At 47.8% G+C, this 23,652-nt stretch overlaps 1 protein-coding gene and 1 long non-coding RNA gene across 7 annotated transcripts in view; one reads left to right on the top strand and one right to left on the bottom strand.

Moving 5' to 3' along the window:
* Window positions 1-23,652, bottom strand: part of EMID1 (EMI domain containing 1) — a 949,835-nt gene that overhangs the window by 632,963 nt on the left and 293,220 nt on the right. The window lies entirely within an intron of this gene.
* LOC138492227 (uncharacterized) overlaps window positions 1-23,652 on the top strand; it is a 397,170-nt gene that overhangs the window by 286,144 nt on the left and 87,374 nt on the right. The window lies entirely within an intron of this gene.

The raw sequence follows: 23,652 nt of genomic DNA, 5'->3' as shown, positions 1-23,652 counted from the left end.
GCCACCGCGGAGGGAGTCCTCTTTCATGCCCATCGACAGGACCCCCGTGAAACCTCCGACGGAGAAGAAAAAGGGGGGGCAGGAGGTCGTTATGGATTCGGCCTCAACCTCTGAGGGGGAGCTGATCGAAGTCTTAGGCCACGGCGCTGGCGTGGAAGAAGACCATCCTGTCGGAAGGGACTCCGACGTGGGAGACGAGAACGTCGAGGGTGCCGACGGGGCTCCTGATCGCCCGTCGGAACCCCCTCAACCAGCGCCGCAAGACAACTCGGCGGCCATTTTGTTGGCTATACAGTCCTTATGCTCGGAGATAAGGACGAGACTGCCGTTACCACCAACGGAGGAACCGCTCCCGACGGGGGACCCGGAGCCAGGCCCTTCTGGGAGCCCTCCTCTTAAGAGAATAAGGATTCATCCTCCACCTCCTTTTCAACCATCGCGCCCTGCTCAGCCCTCCTCCCCGTCCACGACACGTGGGGATGATACGGGGACTGACATGGCCGCTACGGGTACAGACGACGAGGTTTACGACGAGGATCTCCCGTCGTCACCTGCCACCCGGGCTTCCCCGCCCGACGAGATTGGATCGTTTCACGCCATGATCGCCAGGGCATCCGAACTTTTCCAGCTCTGCCCGGAAGAGAAGAAGAAGGAAGGTTTCCTTTATCAACGGCGCGAGACCAAGAGGAAGACGGTCCTCGCTGTGCCTCTACTGGACGATATCTGGGATGAGGGTCTCTCCCTCCTCAAGAACCCATCCACAACGCCGGCTCGAAGGGATCGGTACGAGAAGAAGTACCGGGTCCCGGACGCAGCCCCCTTGTGCCTTCGGGCACAGCCGACCCCGGACTCGGTCGTCTCCGCGGCAGCCAGGAAGAAAGCGGGGGGGCGCGGCCTCTACGTCAACCTCACTGCCGGACGGCGAGGGAAAGAAATTGGACACGATGGGACGCAGAGTCATCTCATCGGCAGCGACGACGATTAAGGCTGCCAACGCCTTGGCTATCGTAGCCCGCTACGACAGGGAGTTGTGGTACAAACTCGCCCCCCTGCTGGACTTCCTACCAGACGACAAGAGGGCTGAGGCCCTAGAGATCTTGCAGGAAGGAGAAGTGGCGTCGGACCACGCCATTACGATAGCGACGGACATCGCTGACACTGGATTTCGCCAGTTGGGCAACGGCGTGTGCCTGAGGCGGCGTGGATGGCTCAAGGCTACTGACTTCCCTCAGGACGTGCAGACCAGAGGTTTGGACATGCCGTTCGACGGGAGCAACCTGTTTGGGAAAACAGTGGACGATTCCCTACAAGCCATCAAGGCGGACACGGAGACGGCCCGGGCTCTTGGTGTTCTCCAGCAACGGCGGCCGCCCTTTCGGAGCGGCAGAGGCAAACAGGGTGCCTCCAAAGGTTCCAGCGGCAGATTTTCCACCTATCGTCAAGCGGCCCGTTTGTCGTCACAGGAAGCCTACAGGGGACGAGGCAAGTCGGGCGGACCCCGCCGTCGTCGCCAAGGAGGACAAGGCGGCAAAGCCTCGTCGAAGCAGGACTGAACCGGCCGTGGGGTCGGGCCCCCACCGAAGCACCCCGGTGGGAGGCCGGCTGGCGAGCTTTGTCAGCGTGTGGGAGTCCATCTCCATCGACCGTTGGGTGCTGGACGCCCTGGCTCACGGTCACGCGCTCGAGTTTCTAAAGAGGTGCCCGCGCGTCCCCCCTGTGGCCAGGAAGGAACATCACGTCCCACAACTTCTCTTGGAGGTAAGGGCGATGCTCAGGAAGGGTGCCATCGAGCTCGTCCCAAAGAGGCTTCGGGGCTCCGGAGTTTACTCAAGATACTTCCTCGTGAAGAAGAAGACGGGAGGATGGCGTCCCATCCTGGACCTACGACGACTGAACAAATTCATCAAGGCACAGAAGTTCCGGATGGTCACCCTCCAACACGTCCTGGGTCAACTGGAGGAGGGCGATTTCCTGTCGTCGTTGGATTTGGAGGATGCCTACTTCCATATCCCCATCCTAAAGGGACACCGAAAGTTTCTCAGATTCGTGGTCCAAGGGCGTCACTACCAGTTCAGAGCCCTTCCCTTCGGGTTGAGGTCGGCACCCAGGGTGTTCACCAAGTGCCTCGCACCGGTGGCGGCGCGGCTGCGCCTAGAGGGGATCCACGTCTACCCCTACCTGGACGACTGGCTCATCCGAGCAAAGACAAAGGAGCTCGCCGTGGAGCACACGGCAAAGACCGTCCAACTACTCACGGACCTGGGATTCTCCATAAACTATGCCAAGTCCCACCTGGTGCCCGCACAAGACGCACTGTTTCTGGGAGCGAAGCTCGACACAGTGTCGCTTCTGGCCTCTCCGTCGGGGGACAGGACGAGGGCCATCTTGGGCAAGGTGCAGCGGATGCTGGTTGTGGACGCGGCCAGGGTGAGGTCCATCAAGTCCCTCCTCGGAATGATGTCTTCTTGCATTTATCTCATCCGCCTGTGCAGGCTCCGGATGCGCCCGTTGCAGGAGTTCCTGGACGCGCGCTGGATCCAGACGACGGGCAGCTTCGAGGAGAGGATCACACTCGACGAGAGTTTCCGACGAGCGATCCGGTGGTGGGGCACCCGCGTGCATCTGATGGCGGGCATGGACTTCCAGACCCCGGGCCACCAGAAGACAGTGCCCACGGATGCCTCCCTGGAGGGGTGGGGAGCGCACACCGAAAACCTGCACGCGAGGGGTCTTTGGCTGCCGGCAGAGAGGTCCCTCCATATCAACGTCCTGGAACTCCGTGCAGTGTTTTGGGCCCTCAGGTCCTTTCTTCCGTCCCTCAAGGGCAAGGTGGTGAGGATCTTCACCGACAACACCACCGCCATGTTCTACATCAGGAAGCAGGGCGGTACCAGATCCCCAGCCCTGTCCAAGGAGGCACAGGATCTGTGGCATTGGGCCGTCGCCCAAGGGATGTTTCTGGTGCTGTTTCATCTGGCAGGAATAAAAAACACCATCGCCGACTCGCTCAGCAGAGAGCTGCGCTCGTGCCACGAGTGGGAACTACGACAGGATCTAGTGGACCGCCTCTTCCGACGGTGGGGCACACCCCAGATCGACCTGTTCGCGACGGCGACGAACTCCAAGTGCCGGATGTTCGCCAGCAGGTTTCCCCAGCCGAGGAGCATGGGCGATGCTTTCTCGTTCCCCTGGGAGGGCCTGTTCCTATATGCGTTCCCTCCATTGCCGCTGCTGATCCGGCTCATCAACCAGCTCAAGAGGTCACGGTGCAGGATGATCCTCGTCGCACCTGCGTGGCTGAGGCAGATATGGTTCCCGGACCTTCTGGACTTGTCAGCGTCCCCGTCAATCAAACTGCCAGTGGACGCGGATCTTCTCTCCAGGGAAGGAGGCGCCATCCTCCATCACGACCCGAAGTCGCTGAACTTGCAGGCCTGGCTCCAGCAGCACTAGAGTTTGGAGGTTACAACATACCGGCCAACTGCAGAGAGGTTCTTGCAAAGGCCAGGGCGTCCTCAACTCTTAAACGCTACGGACACAAATGGAAGAGGTTCTCTGTCTGGTGCCACGCACAGAAGATTAACCCTCTACGGATTATGGCTCCCCAAATACTGCCGTACCTGCTGACGCTGGCCAAGGCTGGACTGGCGCACGCTTCCATCAAGATTCATCTTGCTGCGATCTCCCGATACACCAGAACCACGGAACGGTCGTCTTTGTGGTCTCATCGTCTGGTGAAAGAATTCATGAAGGGACTGTTCAGATCGTTCCCGCCGGTGAAGGCCCCGGCCCCGGCGTGGGAGCTCAACGTGGTGCTGACCAAGCTCATGGGACCACCGTTCGAGCCTCTGCACTCGGCTCCGTTGAAGTTCTTGTCGTGGAAAACAGCGTTTCTTGTGGCCATCACCTCCGCACGATGGGTGGGAGAGATCCAGGCCCTTTCCTGCAAGCCCCCGTACTTGACTTTTCACGACACGAGGGTAGTGCTCAGGACGCACCCCTCCTTCATGCCCAAGGTGCTGTCGGACTTCCACCTCAACAAACCCTTGGTGTTGCCTGTTTTCTTCCCGTCGCCTTTGTCGCCGGCTGAAAGTACTTTGCACTCGCTGGATGTGGCTAGAGCGCTGAAGTTCTACGTGGACCGCACGAAGTGTTTTCGGAAGACGTTACAACTTTTTGTGAACTTTGGACCTGTCAATCAGGGGAAGGCTCTCTCGAAGGCTTCCATTTCCAGATGGCTCTCCGGCTGTATCATGTACTGCCATCGGTTGGCAAACCGACCGCTGCCTGGCCGTCCGAGAGCCCATTCCACCAGAGCGATCGCAGCTACCACGGCGTTCCTATCTGGTGTGCCCTTGCTGGACATCTGCAGGGCTGCTACGTGGAGGTCGACGCACACCTTCACGAAATTCTACTGCGTCGATCGGGATTCCAGGGAGGAGTCCAGGGTCGGCCAAGCAGTGCTGCGCAACCTGTTCGCCTAAGGTGAGCCTGGTGAGGAGGTAAGAATTGCGTAATATTGAGTTTTGATGTAATGCTTAATGTTGAGCCTTTGCCACCTCCCGTGTATTCTTTTATTCATGAGCATGTGAATCCATGCCAGACCCCATGCTGGAGAAGGAACAAGTTACTTACCTGTAACTGTTGAACCCTCCCGCCTACCCCTCTGCGGCTCTTCACTTGGTCATACTGCCTCTTCACGTGCTACCAAATCTGAAGATGGCTGCCAGAGGCGGGGCTTGGGGAGATGGCAGTCATTGGCTGTGGTCAGTATGACGCAGAGATCAGTGATTGGTTACTACTACGAAAGACAGATCAGAAACGAAACTGATACTGATTTTTCTTTACCGAGGATTCCCAGCCTGACGACGGGGAATATTCATGAGCATGTGAATCCATGCCAGACCCATGCTGGAGAACAACAGTTACAGGTAAGTAACTTGTTCCTTTTACAGACTTTGTCTGATGGAAAGGTTCCAGATGACAGGTGGCTCCAGGGCTAGCGAGGGTGCTGAACAAGAACAGCCAGGCATCACCAGGCTTGTGCAAAACCACATTTTCCAAGCCGGGATATACCCTCGGGGCTGTGGAATTTACTTCCAGTTGAGTTTTGACTCCTTCACAATCATGTGGCTTTTAGAAGGACCTTACAGGCTTTAGCATCAGAAAATCATATTACAAGTGAAATAGCCTACATACTTGTAAAGTGTTACAGAAACAGAAAGGCTTCTATTGGAATCAGAAAGGGGTGCATACCAGGGGTGCTAATGGGTCTAGCAAAGATCCAGGGGTGCGCTGATGTCGGGACTGTCGGGACTCAGGGCTAGCTAGCCTTTTGGGTGTAGCCCCTCAGCTTCTATCCGGGGCTACAACCAAAAGACCCAGGGCTATAGCTCCCTCAGCCCCCCTAGCAACACCTTTGGCACATACAGAGCAAAGCTGACCTCCTAGGTGACCACTGAAGGATGCCCGAGTCCCGTATTATTGGGCCTCCACATCTTGGAGCGAGAATGTCAGTGAAACACTTGTTTTAAGGTAACACAGTTTTATTTTGTGAGGTTGCGGGCACTTTGTCACATATAGAATACAAAACACACAGACTAACAAACATGGTAATTCTGTTACAGCCATTGGAGAATGTATGCTACATGTTTGCGACTGTGTTATTTGACATTGTGTTGAGTGCATGACATCCCCATGTTGGCCTTTTCAGTGATATCTGCAAACTCGGGCAGGATACATGTTAAAACCTTAGAAATTAAATGTCTTTTATTTTTCTTAAACATAGCGGGTGCATGTAACCAAGCCTGTTTGAAAAGTGTGTCCAGTCAACGACTACTAAGCCCATTGCAAACCTCAGACTGGCCCCTTCTCTAAATTCCTTTAGGATGGCCAACCGTAGAAACAGACAGAAAAGGGGGGGTCTGATCCCATTTGCACCTTTGCATAAAGAAAAGGTGGCCTTCCCAGCTGCCTATTACTCTGGACATGTTGGGTCGTTGTCCTACCTCAGTCTTTTGGGAGACCAACCTTAGCCTGAATGCTCAGATCTCTGCAGTGGTCAAGGGTTCCATAGTAGGTGGTTCTCAAGTTACTACGCTAATTCACTAACGGATGGTCTACAAGCGTACCAGATCCAGCACCTGCAGACCATGTAAAATACTACGGTTGGTTTTGGGTTTGCGAAGTTAGGAGTGACTCTATTTATTATTCCTCTCCATTGATCTCTCTATTGGCTGCCGGTAGAACAGTAAATATACTGTCTTTCAAATCCACGCTTTGCTGCGTAGGGGCTTTTATGACCCAGTGTATCTTAAAGGATAGTTCCGGGACTTTTTTTTTATTGTCCCTACGGTTCGGCCATGTGTTTTTAAGCATAACTCGGTAGATCGTAGAAAACTTTCCTATGGACCTTACCCGACTTTTCGTCCATTAACGCACTCGAAATCAGCCGCCATTTTCTGATAATCCTATCATTTCCCCCCATCGCCCTGGCTCACCTGCTTTTGCGGCACTAAATCAAATCCCCCACCCCTGAGCCTGACATCAGCAGACGCGTACCGCCCATTTCCCAACGCCAAAGCACGTTTCGTGTCAACAATCGCTGCGCCTCAGCTAATGAAGTGTCACCATGGAAATGGCAGGACGCCTCTTTCCTCAATAAGTATAAACACACCGTTTCACAACACACAGCAGCAGATTTTCGATTCCATTCCTCTGTCTGTGTTACTTTGAGTATTCTGTGACTCGTTTCTGTGCTCTGGTCAGCTACCTTCGCCGCTTCTAGGCCTTGTGAACACCTGTAACATCTCTGTAAATTATTTTACTTTCTTTACCACACAATGGCTACAATAATGCCGTATATGTACGAGCCCGAGTACACCGAGGAGGAACTACTGGAAAGGCAAGCACGCGAAAACGATGGGGATTCGGACGGCAGTTGGGAGGACCAGTCAACGGATGAAGAGCCTGGACCATGTCGCATGGACGGCGTCTCCACCTGGTGCACGTGCAATCGGTGCGAGCTAATGCCAACTGAGGAGGAGAACTGCTGCTGCCGTGAAAATTCCGGGTGCTTGGCCTACATTTCGGAAGGCGAGCCAAGTCCGCAATGCATCACCGAGCTGCCAGAGTTCAGGGAAGCCTGCCTCTCACGGACCGTGTTGAGGATGATGATGGTGCTTATGCACGAACTTCGCGGCACTGTTCGTCCGCGTAATCCGAGTAACGAGTAAGTATACTCTGGTTTTGATGTCAGTGATGCCACTACTATGTCATGGTCGTCTCTCACATATAAAATGACATCTACATATCATTCGAATGCATGTAAATTGGTTCCATATTGTGCATTTTCTAGATAGAATTTTTTTCAAAGCAGAATGACATTTTTTACCTGAATCGACAGTGATAAGAAAGTTTTGTCATTTTAATACAGTTTGCATCTTTCGTTTTCACAGGTGGTACAGGCTGGTGGCCTATCGTTGCTTCACTTGGTGGCTTCACGGGAGGCTCGGACACCGCGTTCGGAGAGTAATACCTGCCTGTGCGGTACTTGCCATTAGACAACATTTCCCCAGCGACAGTGGACAATACCGCAGATTTTCCCTGGATGTGCTGCAACCGGAACTTTACAATGTGTAATGTTTATTATTTATGTTCAATTGAAATTAAGATCTAAAATAAAACCCAACATATATTTTAACAATGGTTGTTTTGATTTTTTAAATGAATCTAGTGTGTCTCCATTGAATAGTCTTCCTGTGCCTTGTCTTGTCACACCACATGTCTCCGGCCAGCATCCTCCCTCACGCTGGCCGCCCACCTTCAATCCACATAACCGTTGAACCCATATGCAGCAGACATACATATGTTATTTTGCTGGTTGGCATCAAGCCTCCCGGCCTTGCCTCCTCCCCCAAAAATACTTACCACACCACTTTGTTCAAGCGTTGGCAATAAAAGGAAGGCCGTTGGATTTTATTGATACAAAACATGGTTATAGGTAAATAATCAATATGGTTGATCATAATAAATCATCCTTTTGGGCACCGGGTACAGAGATGACCCCCTCTGGCCCGTGCCGCCTTGCCACCACAGGCCAGCCTGCTGCTGACTAACTGCCTAGGCATCCAGGGTCTCCAGGGTGAACTGCACCCATATATTCTCCTGGGAGGGTGAGGTATTTATAAACTCACCCCCCTGCCTTCCATGTACTAGATCCTGCAGCCTGCCTCTTACATGCAGTTAGATGGCCTCTCCTTGGTGAGGCCCTGCGGCAAACGAGTCTTGTCTGCACGACCACCGCCCCAATCCACCCCCCCGCCCTATCAAAGGCAGTTCGCACCGGGGTACTGTGGAGCTGTCAGGGAGCGATAAAGGCCAAGAGGTGCCAAAGACCATGTACACTTCAAAGTGGTTGTTGTTCCCATGTCTACCTCCAGACCCCGTGTCTCCTGCCAAGCATCCCCCCTCACGCTGGACGGCCCCTGCAATCCACATAAGTGTGTCTCCATTTACGAGTCTTCCTGTGTCTTGTCTGCACGACCACCTCCCCAATCCACCCCCCCCCATCAAAGGCAGTTCGCACCGGGGTACTTGTGCTGCCAAGTGGAGCTGTTAGGGAGCGATAAAGGCCAAGAGGTGCCAAAGACCATGTACACTTCAAAGTGGTCTATAGAGCATGGGTTGTTGTTCCCATGTCTACCTCCAGACCCCGTGTCTCCTGCCAAGCATCCCCCCTCAGCTGGACGGCCCCCTGCAATCCACATAAGTGGGTCTCCATTCACGAGTCTTCCTGTGTCTTGTCTGCACGACCACCGCCCCAATCCACCCCCCCCCATCAAAGGCAGTTCGCACCGGGGTACTTGTGCTGCCAAGTGGAGCTGTCAGGGAGCGATAAAGGCCAAGAGGTGCCAAAGACCATGTACACTTCAAAGTGGTCTATAGAGCATGGGTTGTTGTTCCCATGTCTACCTCCAGACCCCGTGTCTCCTGCCAAGCATCGCCCCTCACGCTGGAAGGCCCCCTGCAATCCACATAAGTGTGTCTCCATTCACGAGTCTTCCTGTGTCTTGTCTGCATGACCACCGCCCCAATCCACCCCCCCCCATCAAAGGCAGTTCGCACCGGGGTACTTGTGCTGCCAAGTGGAGCTGTCAGGGAGCGATAAAGGCCAAGAGGTGCCAAAGACCATGTACACTTCAAAGTGGTCTATAGAGCATGGGTTGTTGTTCCCATGTCTACCTCCAGACCCTGTGTCTCCTGCCAAGCATCCCCCCTCACGCTGGACGGCCCCCTGCAACCGCATAATGCCACAACATATACACGTCATTCATTCACAAACACACCCCTGTTTCGAATTCTTTATAACCCACTTCATATTTCTAATGAGAACTTCTTTGCGCTTTGCTAGTCAACCCGTGAAGGTGCTGGTTATCTGCTCTTCGTCTCTGTGAACTTCTGTGACCACTTCGAGGAAACTCGTCAGTTTGCAACCTGTGAACTGCTCCCTGTTCTACGACAAGAAACTACTCTGATCCCTGCATCTAACTGTTTGTTCGTCAAGGTAAGGCCATGTACCGTAATCATTTTGCGTCCAATTTCTTTTCGTTTAAGACAGTACATGCAAGGAACTAGTCACATGTTCTGAGTTTAAATTGGTATTCATAGAGAATTGTTGATCTTTACTTTTCAGAACTTTCCACAATGCCTGCCTGTTCCATTGGCGGTTGCCCTTCGAAGACCCATAATAAATCTGAAGGTACTATAATGCATGTTTTCCCTAAGACAATAGATCAGATAAGAGAATGGGTCCGATATTGCGGATATCCACCGTCTGAGCTTGAAAGTAGAGTCCTAGAAGTCTTTGCGGACAAGAGGGGTGATCGATACCGCATCTGCAGCAGGCACTTTACCTCTGACATGTACTCCACATCATTGCTAATAAAGAAGAACACACCGCGAGCGAGGCGAAAATTGCTCTCAACCGCTATTCCCACTCTATTCGTCCACATCCCTCCACTGGTGAGTCAAGTTTACGTATTTATCTCTCGGCCTTGCGGTAGTGTGTAGCATTAGCTAACAATAATTTCCCCATTTATGTATCCACTCAATATGAAGGCGGAAGATTCTCCATCCGTGTCGTTATTGCAGTCATCAGCCACTTCAAGCGCCTATCGGGTAATCTTACTTGGCTATTCTGCCACTGACTTGTTTTAGGCATGTAAATCAATAGTTTTAATTTATCGTGTAATTATTTTACCTAATGGTACACCCTTGTACTCGTCCTCTAGTCTTTGTTTTCAGTTATAATTATTGTTATCCAAAATAATGCAAGTACTGTCTTTCAGGGAGATGCTGAGGAGTCCAACGTATTGACGACTACCGTTGATGTCACTCAGATGCTCGAGGTACGTTTCCGGACAGTTCCATCGATGGAGATCATCAGATCTTGCATTCTTGTAGCGTGATTGTTACACACAATGTTTCTTTCGTTTTTAGCCATTGATATGTCCTTCTGTCGTCGCCCTCCTATGTGTCTTCTTTTTTCAATATTGTGTTCATTACTAATGAAAGTCCTATGTTTCAGGGAGTCGATGGAGCATTAGTCCAAGAAGAAGGGGGAGCATGCAGTTACGGGTCGGCGCAACAGCTTGCAGAAGTGTGCACCGCAGTTACATCGTCCCTTGATGTTCTTATGCATTTCGAGGTATGGATACTGACAGTTCGATCAAGCGAAATCATATGACGTGATTACATCCGCTATACTTCCTTCTTTATTAACGCAAGTACTATGTTTCAGGGAGATGACGGAGCTTCTTCTACAAGAACATCACCCCTAGTAGTTGATGCAGATCTCTGGGTGGTGACACTTCCAACGATCGAAAAAATCGAATCATATTTACATATCCATTATTTATTCTAGACAACTGATCATTTGTGCAGGTCTATTTAGATGAGCCGTTGACGCCTGCACAAAGTTTATGTTCTTTTTAACAAAATAGAAAACCATACTAATGCAATTACTGTGTTTCAGGGAGTTACTGAAGCATCATCTTCAATAATATCATCAATGGAAGTCTATGAGGAGCCCGAGGTATGGATCTTGACAGTTCCATCTAACTAGATCAACAATGCGTGAATAATTGTCGTTTGAATGTTCTACACAAAGCGTTCATTCGTGTTTTGCTATTGAGATGTACGTGTGTATTGGTCCCCAAGTACATTTTGTGTTTTCGATATTATTATACATACTAATGAAAGTTCTATGTTTCAGGGAGTCGATGGAGCGTCAGTGCGTGATGGATGTGCTTATCATGAAAATATAGTCGCTGCAGCGCAAGAGGAAGTGGAGACATGCACACACGAGTCGGAGCAACAGCGTCCTGATGTTGAAGTTCGAGGCAAGAAAGTTTCAAAGAAAAGAAAGCAAAAGAAGGTTAGTGTCCTGGTCACTATATTATGTTGTTTTTCACTGTTAATAGTTCCATACTGTAAGTTGTGTTTAAACTGAACATCCCTTTTCCAATCTGTCCTCTAGTTGCGAGTGGGTGTATGAACTAGATCTACACAGACAGTGAAGCGAACGAGAGATGTTGCTTGTCAAACCTTTTGGCAGGGACTTGAGACTGGAGATGCATCGTGCCAATGGGAAGAATATGAAGTGATTGACAACGGAGCTATACCACCACCAGCCATTGATAGTGAATGTCCTCCTGGTAGTTCGGATGCAGTCGGAGATCAATTCACAGAATCCACACCCGCAAAAACTAAGACCGCGAGAAAGTTGAAGAAATTGTTTTATTCACCCATCGCCGGAGAAGGAACAGATGTTGCAATGGAAGAGAATGAAGTGGACGACAATGAAACACCATCAATATCACTGAACATAGCGGAAGACGATATCAGAGATTCTACCTTTCATGTGAGTGACATGTCCTCAACGTTACAGGCCGAACCAGCTGGGATGCAGAGTGACAGTATAAGGAAAGAGGCCAAATTCATTGTATTCGATAGTTGTTTGATTGATATTATTATTCGGATGAAATGTGGGCATTCGGTTGGTGGGGAAGTATGTGGGGAGCCATTGATTAATGTGACTCGTGCAATTCGAGGCACTAACCTTAAAATACATGCCACCTGTACAAAATATCATCCTTTCTCATGGTCTGCACAACCCATGCTGGGGCAACTGCCAGCAGGCAATCTACTTTGTGCAGCGGCTGCACTTTTTAGTGGTTCAAGTTTTAAAAAGTTAGAGTCTTTCTTTCAGTTTGTGGGAATCCATTTCATTGCGAAAACTCAGTTCTACAAATACCAAACCGATTATCTATTTCCAGCCATTAGCGAAGCTTGGAGAATGGAAAAAATGTCTATTGATAGTACATTCGCGGGCAAACGGTTCAGGCTAGCCGGTGATGGACAATGCGACAGCCCAGGATTTTCAGCCAAGTACTGCACCTACCACTTTCAGGACATGGAAAGTAAGAAAATTGTGAGTTCGATGGTCGTGTTGGTGTCACAAAGTACATCCTCAGTGGCCATGGAGAAAGTTGGCTTTGTAGCATCATTGCAAGAACTACAATCGCGGGGAATGGTGATCGACCTGATAGCCACGGACAGACACGTTTCAATTGCCAAGACAATGAGAGAAGAGTACAAAAATATAAATCACCAATTTGACGTTTGGCATCTTGCAAAAACAATCAATAAAAAAATGTCGGCTGCAGGTAAAAAAAAAGATATGCAAGGTATTTCACAGTGGTCCAAGTCAATCAGCAACCATCTTTGGTGGAGCTCAAAAACATGTGGAGGGTCGTTGGAAATTCTACTGGAAAAATGGCGGTCAGTAATGCTACACTGTACCAACGTTCACCGTTGGAACACAAACCAACATTTCCACAATTGTGAACATGGCCATTTGTCCACAGAGGAGGCACGGAAGAAGAAGTGGTTGATTCCTTCATCACCCACTCACAAAGCCATTGAAAAGATTGTATTTGATAAAACTATAACAAGAGATTTGAGGGGACTCACGGAATTCTGCCACACAGGAGATTTGGAGGTGTTCCACAATATGTGCCTAAAGTACAGGCCAAAACGATTGCATTTTGGCATGGAGGGCATGATAAATCGGACTCTTCTAGCGGTCTTGGCACATAACCATAATGTTGGCCGTCAACAAAGTAGGACGACCGGAACTTTAGGGACGCTTCGCTACAATAAGGCCTTCACTAAAAGAAGTAAACAATGGATTATCAAACCAGTGTTTGAGGATATGCAATATGACTTTATTGAGAGACTTATTGTTGATGTCCTAGATAGGCACATACATGGAGTTGTGAACGAACCTGTGCAGGGGACAACTGCATTGCCACCCAACATTGCCTCTGTTCCATGTCCACCTAAAGAAGAGCTCATTGAGAAATACACATCACGGTTTAAATGATTGTAATTTGATTGTCTGTTCTCTCGAGTCTCCTCATGTTGCAGGCCCATTGAATATGTGTATCTATGTAATGTGTAAATAAAAGTGATTGCTCAGTGTACATGCAATGTGTCTCTCCACCGTTGCCCCTCCCTTCACCGTGCAGTAGTGCGAACCACCCGGGTGTCACCTGTGACTTTGCTCTCGAGTCTCCTCATGTCGCAGGCCCATTGAATATGTGTAGCTATGTATTGTGTAAATAAAAGTGATTGCTCAGTGTACATGCAATGTGTCTCTCCAACCTTGTTCATTTGCGCATTGAATTAAACCAAACAGTAATATAAATCATTTTTCAAAATATATAGAATGTCTCCGTATTTATGGTTCTCTGGGGCTGCAAATACACGCACACAAAATGCAAAGATGGAGTGTAAATTTCAAGTCCTGTGAGATGGCCTTACACTGAATGTAGCTAACTAGGAATGTGTGCTCGTTCAAAGTGAAGGTCAGCTGCTTTGATTTTTTGCTCGGGTGCCGGAATGGCCCACGACTCAGTATAAGGTTCTATTGTTATTTGACCTTGACAGGCCGGAACCATCCCGAAAGACTTCTTTTTGGGGGTGTGGTGCAATAACGTAAACGATAATGAATATAATTTCAGAAACGAAAGCCATTTAATGTTCGTTCATTAGAAGAAATAACGTCGGCATAGAAGGAGTGGTATTTCGGGGCTGCCCTACGCACAGACACAATGGAAAATGCAAATATAATGTAAGTAACTCTTTAGATGAGTTTATACCGCAATTTAATTACTATACAGTAGCTTTAAAGACGGGTTAAGTTGTACTTGTTTGTTCTATGTGGCATATTGTTTTGTACCGCGCACTATCTTGAGGAGAACCATCTCCTTTTACGGAAGCACCTCAAAACCTTCCTCTTTGCTTCTGCTTTCTCTCTCCCTCTCCCCTGCTACAACTGGTCCACTGTCTGCGACCTCGGTCCTGGGCCCTTCCACTCTCCACCTGCACTGCCTCCCTGTCAACCCCTGCACTGGGGGACTGTCTCAGTATCCTACAGCCCCCCCTTGACGTATAATACCCAGTTGCACTGTCCTAGCTATGAAATAATTTCCCGACCTAATATATAAACTGAATAATTTTAATAAAGATCTGATGGTGAGACTAATTTCATTTTTTGTGTTTTTCAAACAGGTACATCATTCATTATTGTATGTGTCACGAGTACCAGACACCGGCGGATGGCTTTTTCAACCGCCAGTTGCTTCTCCGCGTGAACAACGTTACCACCCTGACCATTTTATGGGGCGATCGCCAAGTACAAGTATGCCCTTACGCGGTACTAACGGCTAGATGCAACATACAGACCGTTGTGGTGGCCTAGTGCCTCGTTGTTGGAACAGCCATGCGATTATCAGTGCGACCGAAGAGCTTATTTTATCGTAAACCAACACCCTGTGTACTGCACACGAACATCGCTTGCCTCAAGACGAACTATTTTGGATCGAGAGCAAATAAAAATGCAAATCGCAGAATATTCTCTAAACATTTGATGTCCAATAAATGTACTTTGCCAAATGGACAATCTTGCCGTTTGCTTTTAAACCACAGTTTCATATTCCGAATTGTGGCGCTGTATTGTGAGATGATCTAAGACCCTGTGTACAGCAAAGGAACATCGCGTGCCTCAAAACGAACTTTTTGGAACGTGAGCAAATAAAAATGCAAATCGCTGAATATTCTCTAAACATTTGATGTCAAATAAATGTACTTTACCAAATTTACAATCTTGCGGTTTGATTTAAAAGTACAGTTTCATATTCCCAATTGTGGCGCGCTGTGTTGTGAGCTGATCTGTGTTGGTTTCCGGGTTATGTGTGTAGTCGCGTAGAAGACGCCTGGGCGCGTTTGCCTACGCAGCACAGTCACGTCACGGATAGAGGCGGGGAATATGAATGTTTTGATAAAGTCTGTTTCAGGGGCGGGGGATTTGATTTAGTGCCGCAAAAGCAGGTGAGCCAGGGCGATGGAGGGAAATGATAGGATTATCAGAAAATGGCGGCTGATTTCGAGTGCGTTAATGGACGAAAAGTCGGGTAAGGTCCATAGGAAAGTTTTCTACGATCTACCGAGTTATGCTTAAAAACACATGGCCGAACCGTAGGGACAATAAAAAAAAAGTCCTGGAACTATCCTTTAACCTGGACAAAAAAGATTTTCCGCCCAGGCTCAAAGATTGTAGAATTCCCTGCTGATTGCAAGCCATCAGATAACTTATTTTATGACTTTTAGGAATTGTGGGTAGGCAACAGGGAGCCTTTACCTGTTGCCTCACCATGCGCCCACCCTCCATACAGACCCCCAAAGATATCCTGCACCCATCCACCACCACACCCTCCCTCCCAATTTACCTGCTGGACCAGAGCTTTGTTCTCCGGTTGGCTCTCCTTCCCCCCTGTGGCTGCCACAATGGAAATAGAAAAGGGACTCAGTCCATTACCTATTTCCTATGGGGGCAGCCATCTTGCTTTTATGGGAAGTCGAGCTAATGCAATACACATGCAGCCCAACTCCTGAAGCAACAACAAAAAAACGATTTGCACCCTGGCTAAACCCTGGGGTGTGAATAGCAATTAACCTAGCATAGGAGGGTGTACAGGACCTATAATGGACATGAGTTATGCTGAGGACCTTGCTCTGTACAGGCCCAACTAGGCTTGGGATGGCGGGCCATTACCTGATCTGTACGCCCCCCTGAGCCGGGGTGATTGCTACTATAACATAACATAATATTTCATCTATGTGTTCCGTGAATGGTCTTTCAATTGAACTGTTTCATACATGGGTGTCTCTGTAAAGGTGTAGTGTCACACTTCAAGCTTAATGTTGCTCACACCTAGATATTCTTGCATGGTTTTCCACACTGTCTCACGTTGGAATGACCCCTAACAAAGCGGTCACATTTTGTATTCTGTTGCATTCCTATACAGACATCCCTTAAAAAGGGAGGAAAAGCTGGGGATGGTATTGAATGGGGAAACTTGGAAGGCAGTCTACAGGGTGCTGCTTCCGGGCTTCCTTTAGATGTCAGCTATGGAGCACAATTTTAAGATCCTTCACACCTGGCACCTCCCCACTGTTAGATTGTCCAAAATATTTGCGGGGGTCTCTCCTCTCTGCCCGAGCGAATGCAGCCAGCGGGGTACGTGCTTCCACATGTGGTGGGAATGTCCGTCCATTCAAATCTACTGGGCTGCACTCTTGAGCTTGATCAAAAGGCATAGTGGGTGTCTTCCTAGAGCTACACCCTATGGAATTTCTCTTTGGTATCCCCTCTCCCAACTCTGAGTCAAGCTGCCTCCCGAAGGCGATAGAGGCCATGCTAAGGGCCGGGAGAATAGCCTTGGCCCAGAAATGGAGAAATGCATCTGTCCTGGCCAAGCAGGAATGGTTCAATAAATTGTGGGGTATCTTCACATATGAAAAACTTCTGGCGATCATTAATGATAAAATGAACTCTTTTCTGTTGGATTGGAATATGGTCTTGTTGAATGAAGAATTTGATGACCTTAGGCTGTAGTAGAATGTCCCCGCAAGGCAGCGATTGTTCCTTGAAATGTAGAGTCTAGAAGAATACCACCACTTGCTTATACCCTGTGTATAGAACCCAATGCGCCAGTCAAGACTTATAGCCTGGACTCAATTACAATAAGGGTTCACTTGTCCCCAGGGATCTGTTGGGCTTGGTAGCTTCAGTGTGGTCACTTGTCCCCAGAGATCGGTTGGGCTTGGTAGCTTCAGTGTGGTCACTTGTCCCCAGGGATCGGTTGGGCTTGGTAGCTTCAGTTCTGTTGGGCTTGGTAGCTTCAGTGTGGTCACTTGTCCCCAGGGATCGGTTGGGCTTGGTAGCTTCAGTGTGGTCACTTGTCCCCAGGGATCGGTTGGGCTTGGTAGCTTCAGTGTGGGGGGAGGAAAGCGTGAGGGGAGGAGGTATACCGCATGGGAGTTACCTGTGGTTTATATATTCTGTATGACAATGTTTTTGTCCTATGCAAAATGTTCAATAAAAAACTAAGTGGGAAAAAAGTACACTGAATAGCTATATATTGTGCCCTGTTTGAGTTCCACACCTGGGCGTTCCTGGGATGGAGCATTGATTTGTCAGTTTTATATACCATTCTGTTTCATATCCGGCCATCACTAGGGTGGCACATTGAGTCCTTGCACTTTTTATGACTTTGTGCTTTGTATCTAGGTGTCCCTGAGAAAGGACATCACACTGTACTTGTACTCACATATAGGTATCGCTATGACAACGCACTGAATTCCACCAGCTTCCTATCTAGGTGTTCCGTGATGGGCCGTCACCACACTTTACACTCTGTTGCTCACACCTGATCCCCAATTAAAGCACTACATTGTTTTGCATTCTGTCCCACATCTACCTATCCCTAAGAAAGCGTACTGCATTGATTCTAAATTGTACTCCGTTGCGCTCACTGAATAGCACATTGCATTGCTGTATATTTTGCCCTGTTTTCCATATCTGGATGTCTCTGGGAAGGCTCATTTGTTGGCTGCTTTTATATACTGATGTGTTTCATATATGTGAGTTTTCTTTATATACTGTGATGTTTCATATCTGGGTGCCGCTGTGATTGCGCATTGCATTGTATCTACTTCTTGGTATCCCATACATGGCACACTGAGCACACTGATTTGTTCCATTTGGTATACTATTGGGTGTTTCATAAATGCATGCCCCTTTGAGAGTGCATTGCCACATATTGTGCTCTTTCTTGGTCACAGCTAGATAGCGCTAACTGAAGGCCTTGCATTGTTTCACACCCTGTCACACATATATCTCTGAATGTGCATGCTTTATGTTGTGCAAGTCATACATACTCTTTGCAAGGCTCGAAATGTGCACTCAGCACTAGCTGTTGGCAGGTGGTGGTTTACTCTTGGTGAGTGGGCGGTGGTGTGCTGTGCGAGTGGGCAAAAGGTAGGGTCGGGTGGTGTTTTGCGCTTGGCTGGTTGCTTTCGACTTGAACATGTGCACCTATGCTCTTTGTGTTGATAGGTAGGCATCACTAAAAAGAACATTGCATTGCTGTATATTTGACCTCTTGTGATTCACATCTAGGTATCCCAAAATACCAAGACTAAAACATAGTACCCCCACCATTTCACATTCCCTTACAGAAAAGCGCACTGTAGTGTATTCGTTATTTACATGCACTGGGTCAACCTCAGGTAAAAGATACCCGACAGTAAAACATGGTTAGCATCAGCATTTTTAAGTTGCCTAAACCTCCACATACAACCTAAGCAAAGTGACAATGGGACACCCGAGGGAGGACAGACAAGTCAGAAGAGAACTATCCTATGGGTCAACACCACTACTACAAATACTGCCCTGCCACCGCCCAACCAACATCCGCCCAACCAACCACCCACCAGCTGGCTCACATATATAACACCAAGCAACCACGACCCGCACACCTCTTGGTGAGAAAGACTACAAGCCAAACCTACTTCGTTTCATGCTACCTTTCCGCCTACTGAAATGCCAAGGGCCCTTCACGGAACACACCACGAGAAGCAACTCTGGAAAAAAAAATACATGAGGACAGGAACCAGAACCTTGCAAACCCCTCACAGCCAACCTTTCATGCGACCAACTCAAGAATATAATTTTAGAATACCAACTGGGAAACTATGGCCCACTCATCACAGAACAGATGCAAAGAGATCACATGACCTTAACAAGTAACCGCAACCTCAACCTATACACTTCTTTTATCACCACAGACCACCTAAAAACCACTTTTTTCCTAGAATCAGACAAAATAAACAACCCGACCTGTAACCTACTGGACCTATTTAACAACGTAGCATCAGACTCGATGCAACTGCCCACCCTCACAATCTATCAACCATCTGACAACTTGGATTCTGGCTCGTACACAGAACATGGATGCAATGCAGGGTATTCGATGCCACAAACCCGTCATCCAGAGGCAGAAGACATGATACAATGCAGCCTGATTAATACCCACTCCATCTCTAAACACAGATAGGATATTCATGAAATTCTTAGTGAACGAGGAGCCGACAGACCCTTTATGACAGAAACTTGGTTATCATACAAATTTAAGGTAATAGCACACAAATCCATCCCCATCAACATTAAACTCCTCCAAGTTAACTGAACCTGGAAAAATTGGAGGAAGCATCATTGCACCACACAAAGAACACTTCAAAGTATTCACTTCACACCACAGGGGCTTCCTAGACTCTAAAGGACTCCTGATCCACCTTTTACTTAGCGACCAAACCAACCTTTCCTTCCAACTTATTTACAGGTCACATTCATCCAACTCTTCCTTTGCAGAACATGTTGCAGATGATACTTTACTTTACTTTAAAATAATTATATAGCGCGGCCATGGACCCAAGGGCTTGAGGGCGCTACTAGACACACACATTACATTTAACAAGTAAAATCCGTATACAACACAAACATCTAATGGTCTTTGGTGACTTCAAAATTTGGTTCAAAGGAGCAAACAGAATTGACCCCCAAAACCATGAGTTCCCGACACGGCCAGCTTTCACCTCAACCAAATGGTCAAAGAAGCGACACACAGAAAGACACATGACCGATGAAATATTATGTGACACAGGCCTAATAACCATAAAGCCACCCATTTAGGTACTCTTAATGACACTAGAAAGCAGGATAACTGCCAAATTATTATAACCAAAACATTGGACATCCTCGCCCCACTAAAGCGCATCACCCTCTCAGAAAAAAAGACTTTAGCAAGAAGGTTCACACCCCTCCTACGTGCCTTGAAAAAAATAAAATTAGTATGTGAGAAAACATAGAGGACATACTACAACCCACAGGACAAAATCGCCTACCAAAGACAGATCTGCCAGTACACAGCAGCAATCCTTGAAGCAAATAAACATTACTATTCTGAACATATCAATAAGGCACCCCATCTGGCAAAAGAACTTTATCAATTCATTAATGAGATGAGAAACTCTGCTTTATGCAAGTACCGTCACCTACCCAAAACATATGCAATGATATCAACACCCATTTCACAAGCCAAGTACTAAACATATAGCAAATTGGTGAAACCTAGCAACAAAGCTGGCTTTCCGATTTACCCCTTGTCTCCGAACAGCTATAAAACAGATCCTTAACAAGGAAACACCAGCTTTCTACTTTTTCAAATTAATGACTGCTCACTCGAAACAAGAATTGTACCAAAGATTTTCACGACCGCCTAGGTCAAAGCACTTCTAAAAAACACAGCTGGAGACCCAGAAGTCCCTTCCAGCATTCATCCTATCTCAAACATACCATACCCAGCCAAAATCCTAGAGTACTATGTATACAGCAACATCTTGAAGCATGTAGAGTCTAATAATTACTTGATTGCTCACATATGGGTTCCAGGCCTATGAGAGGCACTGAATCAGTGCTAGTTTCCATTTGGCATGACCTCAAAATCCCAGCAGATGACATCACCTCAGCACTTGTACTCCTCCGTATTTCAGCAGACTTCAACAGGGTTAACTACAGTACATTAATAAGAAGCCTTCAAGAAGCCAGACTCCATAACACAACTCTACAATGGATGAGACTGTTCCTAATGGACAGAACAGAAATTACCTTGCTCCTCCCTTTAATTAGAACCCACAACCCATTAGCTTTGGAGTCGCCCAGGAATAAAGCGTCTCTGCTCCTCTTTAATATCTACATGCCACCTTTGATTCAGATCATTAAATCGTATGGGTTCATGTGTTCCAACTATGCAGATGACATGCAAATCATACCCAAAATGACAGACGACAGAAACTCTAGCACTACCCTCAGCAACTTCCTCACGCAAATAAACGAATGGATGATGGCCAACAACCTGAACCCCAACCCAGACAAAACCAAAATAATAACATCACCTCTCACCGTACCTGAAACAACCCAACCATGGCCTTTGGAATTGGGTGACTACTTTAAACCATCTAAAGTGATCCGGAATCTAGTATATTGATTAGTATTGGACTCATGCTTGAATGCAAAGAGCATCTGCCTAGATATGCAGGACTACCTCACAAAAAACTTCAATAAATCAAAAAAACAGCAGCCAGACTCCTACTCACACTTAACAGAAGGGAATACCTAACATTGGCTTTCAGAACACTCCAGTGGCTACCAATTTTTAAAAAAAGGATCCAGTTTGATGCCCTATTCATCGTCCACAGAGCACTTGAAGGTCAAGGAGCAGAATCCCTTCAAAGTAAAATCTCACTCTACCAACCAACCTGAGACATAAGATCGAGAAACAACACACTTTTATAAACCAGAAGATTTTGCACAGAAAGACACTGAGGCTCTGCCTCTTCCACTTTGGTGGCCAAACACTGGAATGCAATACCAAGGGAACTCGACATCCTACAGGACCACCTGAAATTCATGCAAAGTTTAAAAACCTGGTTCGTCAATGCTTGACATAACCAACGTTTAATCTACACAAATCAAGCACCGAAAATGACACTCCTCAATAGTTTGACCTTCACGCACAGAAACAACCTATGAACGGAATACGTGCATAGAGCACATTGCATGGAAGGAACTTAACACGATGGGAAGACATCACTCCAAGGCACTAGAAAAACCCTAAGAAAACACCTTCCCTGTTCCCAGAATATTGAAACCTCAAAACAGGACATCTTCATGCATCAGCCATTTAAGCCAAACACTGTAATGCAACCGACAGTAAGACCAATAATTGCCCCCACCTTTTGGCTAACCCTCAATTTCTCTCCACCTTACTCACCACACAATGTAAACCAACAACATGCAAATGGATTTAAGGGAAAAAAACTCTCCACAAACTTCCAACCTTACAAATTTACCCCTCTAACAACTGATATTCTCAGCCCCTGGCCAACACGAGCCTACATACACTACAGGCGCAAGGCTGCCCCTCTGGACGCAAAGCCTTTGATGACTCCTATGCTTCACACCTAGAAAGCTTACAAGCATGCAGAGCTCAGCGAACTTCCAATCTACAATCTCAACACAAAAGCGCTACAATCATGCCTTTCTCTCTCCTCCCAACTAACCACACCCACCCGCAATCTTCCAAATCCGCCCCTGCACCTGCATACCATTTTTTGCTGCACTTTCTTAGCAGTGCCTAACTTCTCCCTGCTATTATGCACCATTATGAATCCTTAACTAAACAACAAAACCACAGAATTAGCCTCACACTGTACACCACACCCCAACACACAGCTTAGGCTTATAGCCTGTTGCTAAAACTAATGGATAGCCTGTCATTATATCTGCAATGTATGCTACGTTGGGACTACGACGTATCATAAACCTAGGTAAGTGCAGCAATCCAGTAGGAAACGGCACTTAGCAAGTTCACGCCATTGGCGGTTTGCACTTTACAAATACTCAACTAACAGACAGAGCTAACTGAAATACATTGTGTATAGGCGCTGTACAAATAAACTATCAATCAATCAATCAAGCTATATCTGAAGGTCACAGCTGAACAAGATGTCACCCAATCACCCATCTCATTGATGCCTAAGTAAAATCCAAAACGGGACGCCCCATCAACTGCACACCCACTCTCGGACAGATGGAACCCCAATTTCTCCTCTTCTCACCTCAGCAACGGGAAGTTGAGGACGGCTCTCTCAGACCTAGGAATGTTTCCTACTCTAGTCAGCAACGATAAATGGCTTCGCTTCATACCGAATGATGGGATGGAGCCAAGCCTGAATGCCAAAACTGTCAATTAAAGGTGCTCAATTTCAGCTCCGCTTGCCAGGGGACATAAAACATCCATTCCAGAATCGGACTTGCGCTTGATGCTGAAGGCCCTGGTTATCCACAGGCCAGACTGTAAATGCAATACGTCATGCGGCAGCATAGCTGATCTCGGGCACCGACACTTTGTCTATGGCCAAATCACCCGGACTCAATATAATGCACTGACTCTGATGGCATGTCCATGCTCTCAATATTGGGAGTGCACATTACTCCTTTACTTAGAAATCTCTAGTTTCAGGTGACAACTGACTCGGAATAAGTCTTTCTTTAGCTTTGCCCTTAAGATCTGAAGCCATCTCACATTCAAGTTCCGCATTATCCTTCCCCATGTCATTTCC

Source organism: Ambystoma mexicanum, chromosome 10 (assembly GCF_040938575.1).
Source record: "Ambystoma mexicanum isolate Mex_15411 chromosome 10, UKY_AmexF1_1, whole genome shotgun sequence".
Taxonomy (NCBI): domain Eukaryota; kingdom Metazoa; phylum Chordata; class Amphibia; order Caudata; family Ambystomatidae; genus Ambystoma; species Ambystoma mexicanum.
Note: the sequence above shows the minus strand (reverse complement) of the source record. Positions and strands in the feature narration are given on the sequence as shown.